The sequence below is a fragment of the Lagenorhynchus albirostris genome, chromosome 21 (genome assembly GCF_949774975.1).
Source record: "Lagenorhynchus albirostris chromosome 21, mLagAlb1.1, whole genome shotgun sequence".
NCBI classification, from domain to species: domain Eukaryota; kingdom Metazoa; phylum Chordata; class Mammalia; order Artiodactyla; family Delphinidae; genus Lagenorhynchus; species Lagenorhynchus albirostris.
Genome location: NC_083115.1, coordinates 30,466,681 through 30,480,705, shown reverse-complemented (window position 1 = coordinate 30,480,705; position 14,025 = coordinate 30,466,681).

Here is a 14,025-nt window from a genome sequence, read left to right as displayed (position 1 = left end):
AAAAATCTATCACTTGGTTACTCAGCTTTTGGAAACAAACCATGATAAAATACAGGTACTATAAGGCAGAATCAATAATGAGCAGGAAATCTGTACACTGTTTAAAAACACTCCGGAGCAAACCCAGGAAAAGTGTAAGCTATGCATCAGAAAGAACCACCTCCCATCTTTCTTCCTCCTACCCCTTTGCCTAACTCTGACTCTTTTTCTCCCACCAGTTACTGCCCCTCTTTCCCAACTTCTTACACATAGAAACTCACAGATAGCAGTTACCTGGCAAATAATAAGCCAGTACTATCAAAAATATATCTTTTCAAAGATGGTTATTTTTCCAAATGAGAACCAAAATCCCATATATTGTGGCAGATTAGGAACAAACTAGAAATCTCGAAGGCCAGAAATAATTCAAGGTGTACTAATATTATCCCAGTCTCTCAGGATGAACATCTTGGAGTTCTTTTTCATTCTTTTTCTCCTTCATTCCCTATATCTCCCTTTTTAACCTAATTGTCCCAAATCAAGATTGTAATAAGTACAACTTCTGGAGTACTTCCTATAAATCTGTATGAATATATTTCCTCTAATGCTCAAAACAATGGGTAAGGTAGACATTACAGCTCTCTTCCTGGAAGTAAAAGAATTAAGGCCCAAAGACCTACAGTGTTTGCCCAAGGCCGTTTAGTGGGCAAATGCCAAGAGCTGTGTCTTAACCAAAATTCCTTTCATTAACTTGAGTTCCTTTTCTTATAACCCATCCCCGTGGCCCCCAGCAAGGCCTCATCACCTCTTAATTACTGCAAGAGCTTTGTGACTTTTAGATGCGTCTCCCTTTTTCAACCCATCCTTCACAGTAGTTCCCAAGCAAAGCTTTCATATCAGAAATAATTTGTGACATCTGTTTGATCTGTACTTTCAGAAGAATACAGCCAATGGGAAAAGGATCCAAAGGAGGGCAATTAGAGACATCAAGAAGAAGTAGAGACAACAGTGTAGTAACAGACTGACTGAATTACGACTCTGAAAAGTCAAAGGTTAGACGAGATATAACAGATGCCAATAATATAAGAAGAAAGGAAGGGAATGAACACAGATAAGGCAGCAATTCAGAAAAATGCCATGAAGCTCAAAGGAGTGATGAGTGGAGAACTTTTAAAGGTCTAAAAGGAAAAGCAGCTTAATTGGATGAATAATAAACTTCTGAAAATTCTACTCTGTGAGATGCTAAGTATAAAAAACATGAATACCTTCAAGATGGCTTTGGATAAATCTACAGATAATAGTCCTGTAAAGAATCATTAAGGGAAGCTTCTGTAATTTGGAATACATTTTAATTCTTTCGAGGTTAACATCATCTATATTAGTTAATAACTTCCTTTTTTAAAGGATACTCTGTGGCTATGGTTAGAGACAGAATCATAGGCAGAGCAGTTAAGAATCTCATTCCACCTAAGACTCCGCCACCTACTATCTTGGTCAATTCACCTGTTCTTTCTAAGCTTGAGGTTGATATCTGCAAACTGGGGGAAATGATAATTCCTACCTCAGAGTATGATTGTGAAAATGAAAAAGATATCTATATCTATGTCTATATCTATATATCTCCATGCCTAGGACATGGTAAATATTGAAAAATAGTTAGAGATCTATGAACCTTCCCAATAATTTTGAAATAACGATGAGAACCAGGGAGCAGGAAAGGAAGGGGAAGGGAGGGGAAAAAGGGATTGTAAAAATGGAAATAAGCCGGGATATTTCAAATAAATACGTAGTGTAAGGAAAGCCAAACAAACTAAACATCAAAATTTCTCAGTTAACAGGAAAAGTGGAGATAAAAAATTAGTAGAAATGATTGAAACAGACAGTAACCAAATAATCTGACAAGTTAATGAATCCATTAGGTAACCCTCTGCAAGGAAGAAAAGACAAGATACAAAATTGTATGCAGATGTAACTTTTTTCCCCCAAGATAGTCCCCAAATGGTACTAGCGCTGTCACAGATAAAAGCGAAGGGAGCTCACATGCACACTGCTTTGAAGTCCCATCTCAGTGGTCCAGCAGGAAAAGAGAGGACCTCAATTCAAGGTAAATGTGGCCCATGAAGGGAGCATCATGATTGGATTTGTTTAATGTTACTTCCCCATTTCATAGAAATTTGATGTACTGATAGTTTAAATAATTTATTTGAAACAATGATAATTTAAAAGAGAGTGAAAATAATGATAATAAAAGAAAATTGAATATTGTTAAGCCAGTGAAACCTCAGGCCTGACCTTTTGCTATTCGTCCACAAGCATACAGAGTTAATTTAGCAAGTTTTAATGGGAACATTAACTGCTTCGCGGTCAATCAGGCTGTGAAGCTCTTCCCTGTGGCAGCTCTGAAATGCGATGGTGGAAGACCAGCAAAGCTTGAGGCGTTTATTTCTAGCCATTTCCTGTGCCTGACTGAAATTCCTCTTCATCAATCTCTTGATAGACTCTTAAAAAAAGCATTATCCTCTTCTTCTGACCTGGAGGAATTCTCTCCTTCTCTTTCAGACTCTGATTATCAGTCACTCTTTAGTGTTATATCAGACAATTTGATAACCGTTCAGAGCTACAGTCCATATGAAGGGAGAAAAATAATTTTTTCCCTCCGATTCCCATCTAATAAAGTGTTCAAATGACATTTTGTAAATAATTTTATCAACCATGCTAGAGGGCTAGTGTCCTGTGGCCCACAAGCTGGATTCATGGATTTTTGCCATTAGCTCCCTTGGTGTCACTGGTCATCTGAGACTCTCTTGGCCTTTTTAATTTTTTTAAGGAAGGAGAAAATAGTGTGCTCAGATGTGGGAGGGTTAGCATAAAAAACGATGTTATCTTTAAAAGGGTTTTATATTTTTGCATAGGAGAAGATGTCATAAGCAGAAAATTTATTTTTATAATCCTGTTAACCTTTGATTTATGACCTAATATTTATCAGGAAATTCTGTCACTTATAGAGAGCTATCATGTAATTTATATCAACAAGCTCAACTCTTCATCCACTGATGCCAGAGTAGGCTATCCAGTGAAATTCAAAATCGAGTAAAGTGTTATGTATATGAAGGAATTTAATAAATTGCAACACGATTTTCTTTATTTGCTTATTAGAAAATACAAAACAAAACAAAACAAAACTGTGGATTCTTTCCCAAGAACAAGTTCATGTAGTAATCAATAATCATCTGAAAACCCAAAGGAAAGAATAGAATACATTCTCACTAAACCAAACGGCTTCAAGATAAAGTGCTGTGATGAACGAAGAAGAAAACATTTAAAAATGTATCCATTGTTAGACGTGTTTTACAATCGTCCTTGTGCTTCTCTGGGTATAGTACAGAGAGGGGAATGTACCCTTCTTTGTGATTCAGAAACTTTTATTCTGAGAGAACAGCCTTTTGACCATCATTCCCTGTCATGGGAGTAATTACAAGAGAATGAGTTAAATCGATACTTACTCTAAACTAGTCCCCTGACTTTTTTTTTAAAGAAAAAAGTGGAGGTAAACTTTTTATTTTGATATTTGTCTTTTAATAAAAAGCAATGAAATACAGTAAAAAAAAATCACCAATTAATTGCACAAGCTAGGTGATGAGTTCATTAATGTTTTATTTTTATCACCTTCTTTACTTAAAGTCTGAAAAGGTTTTTTTAAAGAATATAAGATTTGAATGAGTTGGAAGAGTGATTGGTAAGTGTTCTTGGCACATCAAAGAATGTGGGAAAAGTCAGAATAATAAAGGAGAAAAGAAGAAACATAGACTTGAAAACAGGTTCAAACACCACTGAGACCAGACTGAAGTTTCTCAACTCTGCTGACAGTAGAAACACCTGGGAAGCTTTTAAAACATAGTGATGCCTGAGCCCCACTCTCAATGGTTCTGACTTAATTGGTCTGACTTTGGACCTGGGCATAGGTATTTTTAAAAGCTTTCCCTTCTTTTAATATGCAGCCAGCGTTGGGCATGCCCTGTACTAGGCCAGCACTTCAGGTGTGGTGCATGGGCCCTGAGGGTTCCTGAGACATTCCCACGTGGTCCATGAAGTCATAACACTTTTCATAATAATATTCAGGCATCATTTGCCTTTTCCACTGTGTTGACACTGGCAATGATGGTGTAAAAGCAACGATGGATAAAACGGCTGCCACACTAGTATGAATCAAGACAGTGGCACCAAACTATGCTAGCTGCCAACCTATTTTTCACAATCACAAGCTTGAGGTTAAAAAAAAAAGCCAGTTTCTCTTAAGAATGTCCTTGATGAGGCAGAAAACAGTATTAATTTATATTAAATGTCAACCCTTGAAAACGTTTTTTTAACGTTCTGTGTGACAAAATGGGGATTACACATAAAGTATGCCAGCTCTGTAGTGAAGTATGATGTTGTCATGAGGAAAACATTGTGATTGTTTGAATTGTAAGCTAAAATTAGCCAATGTTTTTGTAAAAGATGTTTTATTTGAACAAATGATTAATAGGTAAGCTATAGTTATACAGATTTGGGTATTTGGCAGACATTATATTGAAAATGAATAAAGCAAGCCTGGTACATCAAAGGAAAACAACCATCAGTAGGTGTCATCAGTGATAAAATTTGAATTTTTACGTGAAAATTACATTTTGGAATACTTACCTTCACAACAGTGAGATTTAACAGCATCTCACAAGTACCTGACTTTTCTTATGAGATCGGTAGTTATAATAATAAATATTACTTTTTGGTATTGTATAATGAAATCATAACTATTTGTAAGAGCTGCATAAATCAGTTACTCAATATTTTCCAGATGACCAATGCATGATGTTGCAATAGCACACATGGGTAAAAGATGCTTTCAAGTACAAGATAAGCCAATAGATTTCAATGTAATAGAGTAAAAGAAGTTCATTGATATGGTATCAATTTCTATGTTGCACATAGCATTTAAGAAATTATCACTTGTCAAGATTTGGTGTTGTATCAAAGAAGAAAATCCCAAGTTAGCTGATGAGACAATTAAAATACTCTTCCCCTCCCTTTTCCAAGGACACAGCTGTGTGAGGCCACAGTTTCTTCTGGAACTTCAATTAAAAGAACACATTGCAACATGGAATTCAGAAAGAGAAACAAGAATCCAGCACTCTTTCTCTAAGCCAGCCATTAAAGAGCTTTGCAAAAATGTAAAGTGATACATCACTCTTCTCACTAAATGTGTGTTTGTTTCGAAAAATCTAGTTATTTTCACAAAATCTTTTATGTTAACATGTAATGGGTTTATTATTTTTTACTTAATAAATAGATGTTTATAATGTCTCCATTTTAAGTTTTAATATGGTGAATATAGATAGATGTAACACGCACCTATATCGTGGTTCTCAGAAATTTTTAACCGTGTGTAAGTGGTCCTGAGAACAAAATATTTGAGAACTGCTGCCCTAAACCAGAGGCAGGTAACAAAGCCCGGTCAGACGACTGCTCTGACCGATACTAAAATCCCAGAGCAGCCAGGAGAGTGTTGAGGAACCATGTGACATTGTCAAGGGAAAGTGACAGACCAGAGAGATGGCTTTCATGGTAGAGAAAATGACAGCGATTCAGGCACGAGAAGACTGAGACCTGAACCCGAGCTTTGATTCGGATCTGTGGAAAGGAAGATGCAAACATTCTGACTGCTCTAGAAGAAATTATTCTGATTTTTAAGGCAAGGAGTCAGAATTCACTCTAAGAGTTTGTCTTGGGGTGACTGCTACTGATACATACACCCCATGGTTGTTTAAGGGGTTGGGAGGCCTGGAGGAAGAGCATTAGAAATTAAGTCCTGCTTTGCTCTGGTGAGGTTCTTCCTGCCCCCAAATTCTTTGTGATAATTTAAGATAGCCTGTCTCATTTTTAGGATTTTACTCTCTGTATGAGGCTCTCTGAATACATCCATTCAGTTCTATTTATTGTGTCGGTCTTGAATGTGTTATATGATGTATGTTCACGGGTTAGACATCTCTGGGAGCGGCAAAGAGAAACTGGCCATGGAGCTCTTGAGCGGAGTTTGAGGCCCCTCAGCCTGGGGTCTCAGAGCACCACACCATGCTCCAGGAAGGGCAAAGACTTCGGGAGGTGAGCTCAAGATTACCGAGAATAAGACAAGTTTCGACCTTTGGGATACGATCGGTTTTGCAGAAAGCTGAGCGTGTTCCTTTACTCTGGGATTCTTCACTGGGTTTGATACAATACATTTTCAAGAGCTGACTGGCTTGCTGCTTGTTTAACCCTGCTTCCTATGAAGTGCTCCTTGAAAATCAAATTGCCATGTTACACTTGCATTATGTGTTAGGCCTGGAGTGTTGTCCTTTGAAATAGATTGGTCAGGGCTGCTATTCACAGCAGAGCAAAAAGCAACCAGCTTGATATTGACACTGAAACTGTGCTCTCCTGGAGAGAATGCCAAAGTAAGTTATCAGAGACTACTCTTGAAAAATAAAAGAGCTGAGTAGGAAACACACACACAGCCCTCTCTCCTTGACTAAACACGTCTTCATTCAGCGGGAGTACTCACATTCTCAGGCACAGCTGAAGAGTTCTCCTTCTCAGAAGGTTCTCTTCTCAGAACGAAGGCAACATATCCCTGACTTCTCATTTATAGCTTTGCTTCCGACCCTTCTGTGCTAGTCATATTCATGCATCCTCGTCACCTGGCATTGGATGTGTGGAGGCTGCCTTTATGGCCTCTAGGAAAAGGACATTCACTCCAGTTCCTGAGGGACAGATATACAAAGTCAGCTTTCAAGAAATTTGCTAACTGACATGGACTTCTTCATTCTGTAACCCCATTTGGGGGAAAATAATTTCAAACTGGCCTCAGATATTGGAAATATATCGAGTTCCAAGAGGTCAATATTGTCCATCAAATATTTTTCTGAGAAAGGCGACGCTGAAGGCACTATCATGGACCCAAAAAGCTACCAACACTTTAACTTTGTAACATAGCAGGACGTTTAATGAATTTATTACCAGTGGTCTTGAATACCTGAATTAATAGCATTATTGTGACATAATAAAATTTTATGAAACGACCTGATCAAAATAAAGGTTTCTTTTCCAACTTATTCCTTATAAGAGATTTTCTGATCATCAATTAAGACTTTGGAGTTGGTCTCGGGACATGAATCCACCACCTTCTCCTCAGGTTGCCGGCTTCTCTGATTAAAGCACCTTTCCTTTCTACTGACACTTGCTTCTCGAATTATTGGCTTTTGAGTGGCCAGTAGCCAAACCTGAGTTCGGTAACATTTTGATGATATTTGTGTGGAGAAGGGAAGGAGAAGAATCTATCCTTCTCAACGATAAGTGCTTTGGTTTTCTTTAGTCTAAAACATCTTCATTCCTTTAAATAATTTACTTGAGATAGTTCAAGGTTTCAGTTAATAGAAATGTCTCAAGCATTGCGCTGTTGTCATAAATCACTTAAACGGCCAGGTTATATTTTACAGCTCCGGTCGCTTGAATATTTATTGTAAAGCACCAAGTGCAATAATTTCCATTTTTATAATTAACGAAAACATCTGGAAAAATAATTCTAGTTGGTAAGGCAAGAGTGAATGCAGCGTATTCTCAAAATGTTGTCAAAGTTCTTAAGTATCATGCCCTGTCGTGAACACATTTTAATTAGAAGAGCAAAGGGAACGTACTTACTAAAAGCGGAGTCACCGACACTTTAACGTTGTGATGAGCCACCAGTAACAAGATGCTGCTTGGCCATCTTACGAATGCCCTTCTTTTCAATGCACAACTCTCTTTTTTGGTGCATTTTTCTATAATTTTTGAAACACTTCCTCAGTCTTAACTTATTAAATACTTCCTTCATGAGGGCAATTAAGCCTGAATTTGGGTCTCCCAGTACAATTCTGATGACAGTATTTAACAATTATACTGGTCTCCCCAAATCTCTCCTAATCTCCAGCTACCCAGTACTCATATCATAACCTTAGATGTAAGAGAGTCATCCAAGTAGTTCTCAGCCATGGCGCTCAAATAACTCACTTTGGAAATGCCCCATTTTCACATTCTTTATATACACATTATTCTTGAACTTGTTTTCTCATCTGTGGAGTGATCATAATAAAATCTATTTGTATATGTATATTATATCAAATACCATATTGTATACCTCAAATATGTAAAATTTTTATTTGTCAATTATACCTCAATAAAGCTCAGGGGAAATCTTAAAAAAAAAAATCACAATTATACTTGTCTCAGACCTAACCTATCTACATCTTTTATTCTTTAGTTTGACTGTTATCTTCCTGAACTTTTATGTCTATTCATTCTTCATTCTTTAAAGAATGCAGTCTACTTTCTTGTTATACTAGACAGCAGTTTGGCTGTGCTCTTTTTCCTCCAAAATTTCTCCTTTTATGTGGCTCCCAAGGCCCCAGGTAGTTAAGTTATCCTTGACCTGAACCTACCATCTTCCCCTCTGCCTTTTCACCTGTCATGCACCCTTGAACATTTCTAATACATGCCCTTACCAGAGCCTTGCCTATGCTGAGATTCTTATTTATATCTTAATCATTTTCTATATCAAATACTACCTCTACCTCATTTACAGCCCTCTTAAATCTTTAATCTGTGAGTTTCAGAAGATCTAGGATTCTGCTGCTACACTGTTAGCTCTGCATTTTTCAAAGCTCTATATTCTTGACCTTTTCCTATAATCATTAAAGATTATACCTCAAGCCTTTTTCATCCTTTTTTTTTTTAAAAAAAAACTCTCAGTTACCAGCTCACTTGGTTTATTCTTGATATCTTTTAAACTTTCTTATACTCTACTCTTGAAATGGTCCCATAAAAAAAAAAATCGCAATACAATGTACGTAATCTCCATTGTGTTTCTGTGAAGTTTACTCTCACAGTATTATTCAACATATAGCAGTTGAATTCCTATAGTCTGTGCTAGAAAGTGGATGGGAACTGAATATAAAACGTTATGCTGCATATAGGCCATCTGCCATTATGTGTTTACCGAATTGATTCCTCAGTGTCATAATTATGAACCTAGATTCCTATTGGAGGCTGTAATAAAGTGTTGACTTTACAACTGAATGAGACAGTAAGGCCCCTTAACATTTTGAATTCTTGATCTCTGCTTTTTGTGGTTTCCTGCATTTCTCTGTGTCTTCTTGCTTTTATCAGTGTGGATACCAAGAAGCAACCTCTCTCCCTAACTCTTATTTCTGCTTTGGTCTCCCGAAGTCTGGAATAATAGACATTTATAATGAAAATAATGCACAGAGTAAATAGGCTGAGAATCTGATCCTCATTTTTAAGATGGTAGGAGTTCATCCCGAAAATAAGTTGTGGAAATTTAGTGCCTAGACTTGGGGAGCTGCACTTTATCTCCTCAAAAGCATGTTTTGCTTATTCCATGGTGCTCTACTTCTGTATGACTTGGACACACAGGTTCAAAATGCAGATGTCATGAAATCTGTTAGTGAGGTAGCTAAGGGTGTGCTAAACATTTATTCACCTCTAAGATGCGTGTGCCGTGGCCACTCCTTCAGGTGAAGAGAGTAATAACTTAGGGGCAGACAGTAGGCAAGGGAGCAAGAGGAGAGTGGTTGGTGGTCTCCACAAGCCACCCCCCGCGCCCCCCCCCAGTTATCTGCCACGTGTGGTTAGTCCAGGGGAGGACAGGAGAGTCCCTCCCCCACCCCACCCCCCTGCCGGGGAGTTTGAGATAAAGTTGTCCTCCAAGAATAAAATCAGGAAGATTCAAAAAGGTAATGGATGAGATTAGTTATCTGTGGAAATGACATACCTTAAGGAATAGTCAGAAAGATTACGTGGAGAAATTTAGAAACACCCTGAGGAATTTGACAATGGCAGAAACTTGATTGTAACCTTATATTTCCAGCAACAATCGAAACAAAGTAAATGGATGAAGCTGTAACACAATCAAGCAGGAAGCTAATCTGTTATAGTGAATAGATTAAGTGCTCTAATCACAATCAATTGTACCGTAACCCACCTGAAGAACGAAGGTACTAGCGGATGCTGGGGGCTGGAGAGCCCAGGAAGCCAGGATTTGTCTGTGACCAGCTCCCTCCACCAGGAGAAGGGCAGCCTCAGCCTCCACTTCCAAAACTGAACCCGGGGCTGTTTCCATAGCAATTTGTATTTCAAAGGCTTAATTCACATGTAGATTTGCCTATGGGGAGAGCGAGCTTATCAGCCAAGCAGACTTCTCTATCAGTTTGGTGGCCAAAGGATTGCATTCTTAGAATTAAAATAACAGCCAAAGAGCAGTCAGTAAAACTAGTAAAGTAAGAGGATAATGTTAATTCAACAGCCGCTACGGAACGCCTACCAAATTGAAGCCGATGGCCTAGGAGCTGGGAATCCCGTGTTGAATAAGAGAAGACCCGTGCCTGCGTGGAGGGTTACGTGGAGGAAGACAGACATTAAACAATTATCCAGTACATTATTTTGTTACAATTGTGATTATTTCCAGGAAGAAAATACACAGGATTTACTTGAACAGAAAAAAACAAAAAACCCACAGAGGGCCCTGAACTGATCTGAGGTTTAGAGAAAGCTTTTATGAGGACCCCTTTGGTTGATTTACGCTTGTCTGTTACAAAGGGGAAAGGGACGGAGCAAGATGAGAATACACACAAGTTGAGGGAATAAAGTTAGATTAATACTGTGCATATAGTGGTGACAGTAAGTAGCTCAAAAATGACCTGTGACAAAACAATTATCCAGAGAGAGACTATCTAGAAGACCATTGCTAATATTCCTCCAAGAGAGGCTTACAGAGTGATCCACATTCCGGAGATGATGTACTCTTCAGAAGTGAACGCCTTCCAATATATTTAGACCAGACAAGAGCTTTGAAGATTTTCCACCCCTGGAGTTGGCCCGGAATCAGAATTGCCTATGCTCGCTCCCGAAACAAAATGAGTTCTGGAGACGTGTTCTGGACGCACGCAGCCGCTTTGTAGAGCGCTGGACAATCGGCTACAGCGGACAAGGTCAATGTGGGGATGCAAGACCGGAAGACATAAAGGTGGAATGACTGCAAAGTGATGCTGAAATAGAGCATTCTCCTGTAATTTCCTATTCGAGGCAGAGAAGGGTTACTGAAAAGTTTTAGATCAACCAAGCACATGCTCTAAGTGGGTCTCAAGGGCGCTCGAGCAGAAGCCGCGTTACCCAGGAACATGTTAGGAGTGGGGTGCCGGCACATAAAACATGGGGCACCAACATGCTGCGCTGTGTAAGAGAGAGGAGAGAGAGCCCGCATGTGTCAGCTCCGCGGTCAGAGATCACAACAGAAAGCGAGCCGCAGCGGATGAAGCAGCAAATACGTGACTCGAAAAACTGTCCCTCGTTGCAAAAACACAGAGAAAATATCTTGGAGAGATGCTCCAAGGATTGTCAAGAGAACCAGTCTTACCGGGGCTAGGATTACAAGGCATTCAGCTCTGATTCCTTAAGTCTGTATCCCTTAAACTTGTATTGAGAAATTATTTGTTTAGAGTGTGATGCAAAATGTTATTTGTTTAGAGTGTGATGCAAAATGATGCAAAATGTTTACCAAACCCCGCCTTTTAGAAGTTTACAGTTTCCCATATGCAAGATTTGGTGCCAAGGCAGCTCAACAGAAAGGAAATCAGTACAAGAGAAGATGGAAGGAAGGAAGGAAGGGAGGGAGGGAGGGAGGGAGGAAGGAAGGGAGGAAGGAAGGAAGGAAGGAAGGGAGGGAGGAAGGAAGGAAGGAAGGAAGGAAGAGAGGAAGGAAGGGAGGAAGGAAGGGAGGAAGGGAGGGGGAAGGGAGGAAGGGAGGAAGGGAGGGAGGGAGGGAGGGAGGGAGGGAGGGAGGGAGGAAGGGAGGAAGGGAGGGAGGGAGGGAGGAAGGGAGGGGGGAAGGGAGGAAGGGAGGAAGGGAGGAAGGGAGGGAGGGAGGAAGGGAGGGGGGAAGGGAGGAAGGGAGGAAGGGAGGGAGGGAGGAAGGGAGGGAGGGAGGGAGGAAGGGAGGAAGGGAGGAAGGGAGGAAGGGAGGGAGGGAGGAAGGAAGGAAGGGAGGAAGGGAGGAAGGGAGGAAGGGAGGAAGGGAGGAAGGGAGGAAGGGAGGAAGGAAGGGAGGAAGGAAGGAAGGGAGGGAGGGAGGGAGGGAGGGAGGGAGGGAGGGAGGGAGGGAGGAAGGAAGGAAGGAAGGGAGGGAGGAAGGAAGGGAGGGAGGAAGGAAGGGAGGAAGGAAGGGAGGAAGGGAGGGAGGGAGGGAGGAAGGGAGGGAGGGAGGAAGGAAGGGAGGGAGGAAGGGAGGAAGGGAGGGAGGAAGGGAGGGAGGGAGGAAGGAAGGAAGGAAGGGAGGAAGGAAGGGAGGGAGGGAGGGAGGGAGCGAGGGAGGGAGGGAGGGAGGGAGGGAGGAAGGGAGGGAGGGAGGAAGGAAGGGAAATTCTAATGGACTGTGTACAAAGGGAAGGGTTCAGTTTTTTTCTCTAGGTCTCTAGCTTCTGAAATCTTAACTTTAGTGAAACATTGTTTTCTTCTTAGTTCCCATCCCCTGTGAACTGTTCACTTGACATTCAAGACAGAATATTTCACACTCCAAGATAAAGACTATTTGTTTTGTTTTCTTCTAAAAGTCTATTGGGGAGTTTTAATCAAGGAGACTTCATGGGAGTTTTAATATGTATCAAAGTGAGGGGATCCCATTTTAAATAACTGTGTAGGGAACCAATCACTGACCCCATAGCGGGAAGGTAGAAAGAAAAGGAGGTTTAAAAATGATGGACGGGAAACACGGCAGAGAGTGAGGGCTGGACTGCTTTCAAAAGACACAAGAGGAGAAAACAACGGAAGATCACCTGCAAAGAGACTGGCATGCATAAATTATTTAATTATGCAAATACTTAATGTTAAAACCCCTTCAGAACCACAGTATTTTAGACTTGGAAAGGGATTTTAGAAATCTTCCAGTATAACCTCTTCGTTTAATGGCTGAAGACCCCGAGGTCCACGAGAAGTTCAGTATCTTGGCGGAGCGAGACATTATTTAGCGGCAATTATTCTTACCATTTAGAGGCAGGGCTGGAGTTAGAAACTAGGCAGCCTGACTCCCAGTGCATTCACTTTTTTTTTCCAACCTCACATCCCCATTTCACTTCAGATTAATTTACCTGTTAGAGCACACTTAAAAAAAATTGTCACGTGTTTATTCTAGTATATTAGATTAAATGTTTTCTAAAACACATGCAGATACTCTGCTCCAGAACAGTGGTTCACAAACTTGAGCCTGTAGAGAGGTTACCTGGAGAGCTTGTTAAGGCGGGCCTGCCTGGGCCTCCAGCCTGGAGCATTTACCAAGCCCTGAGGCGATGCTGACGTTGCGGGTTCACATTTTTATCAGCACGTTTCCTAGCACTGGCCCTAGGGGACAGACAGTAGTTACAGTAACCATTCTTGGAAATCTGGATGAGAACAATCAACAACTTGCAATGAGTGAACAACGCGGGAGAAAGGACCAGCGCCAGAGTTACTTGGTTAGCTCTAGCCATCGATCAGAGGCGTCATCAAGAGCCTCTTTCCAGGCCGAAGCGCCTTCTACAAACCTTTCTCCCTGCCTACAGCCGCCTCCTGCATGCCACCCGGCACACTCCTCATCCCCAGCCTTGCCTCCTGGTGTCTTTCAGGTTGTCATGGGAGTTCTCTCCCCTAGTTTCTCTTCGAATCCCCTATCTCTGTCACACTGAACTGTGACTGCGATTGAACGCTCACTTCAGCCCTGCCCAGCAACAGGCACAGAAATAACATCTGTTGAATGAATGCTTTTATAAAAGGATAACTCGAGAGAAAACAAATATAAAATACATATGATAGAACTAATTCGCTGCGAGTGAAATTCATGGTTCTTAGTTGTACGTTTATTATCTTTTATTTACCTATGTATCCGTCTATCCATCTACCCATCCATTTTATCCTTAGTAGACCTATAAATAAAATGAAAACTTCTGTCAA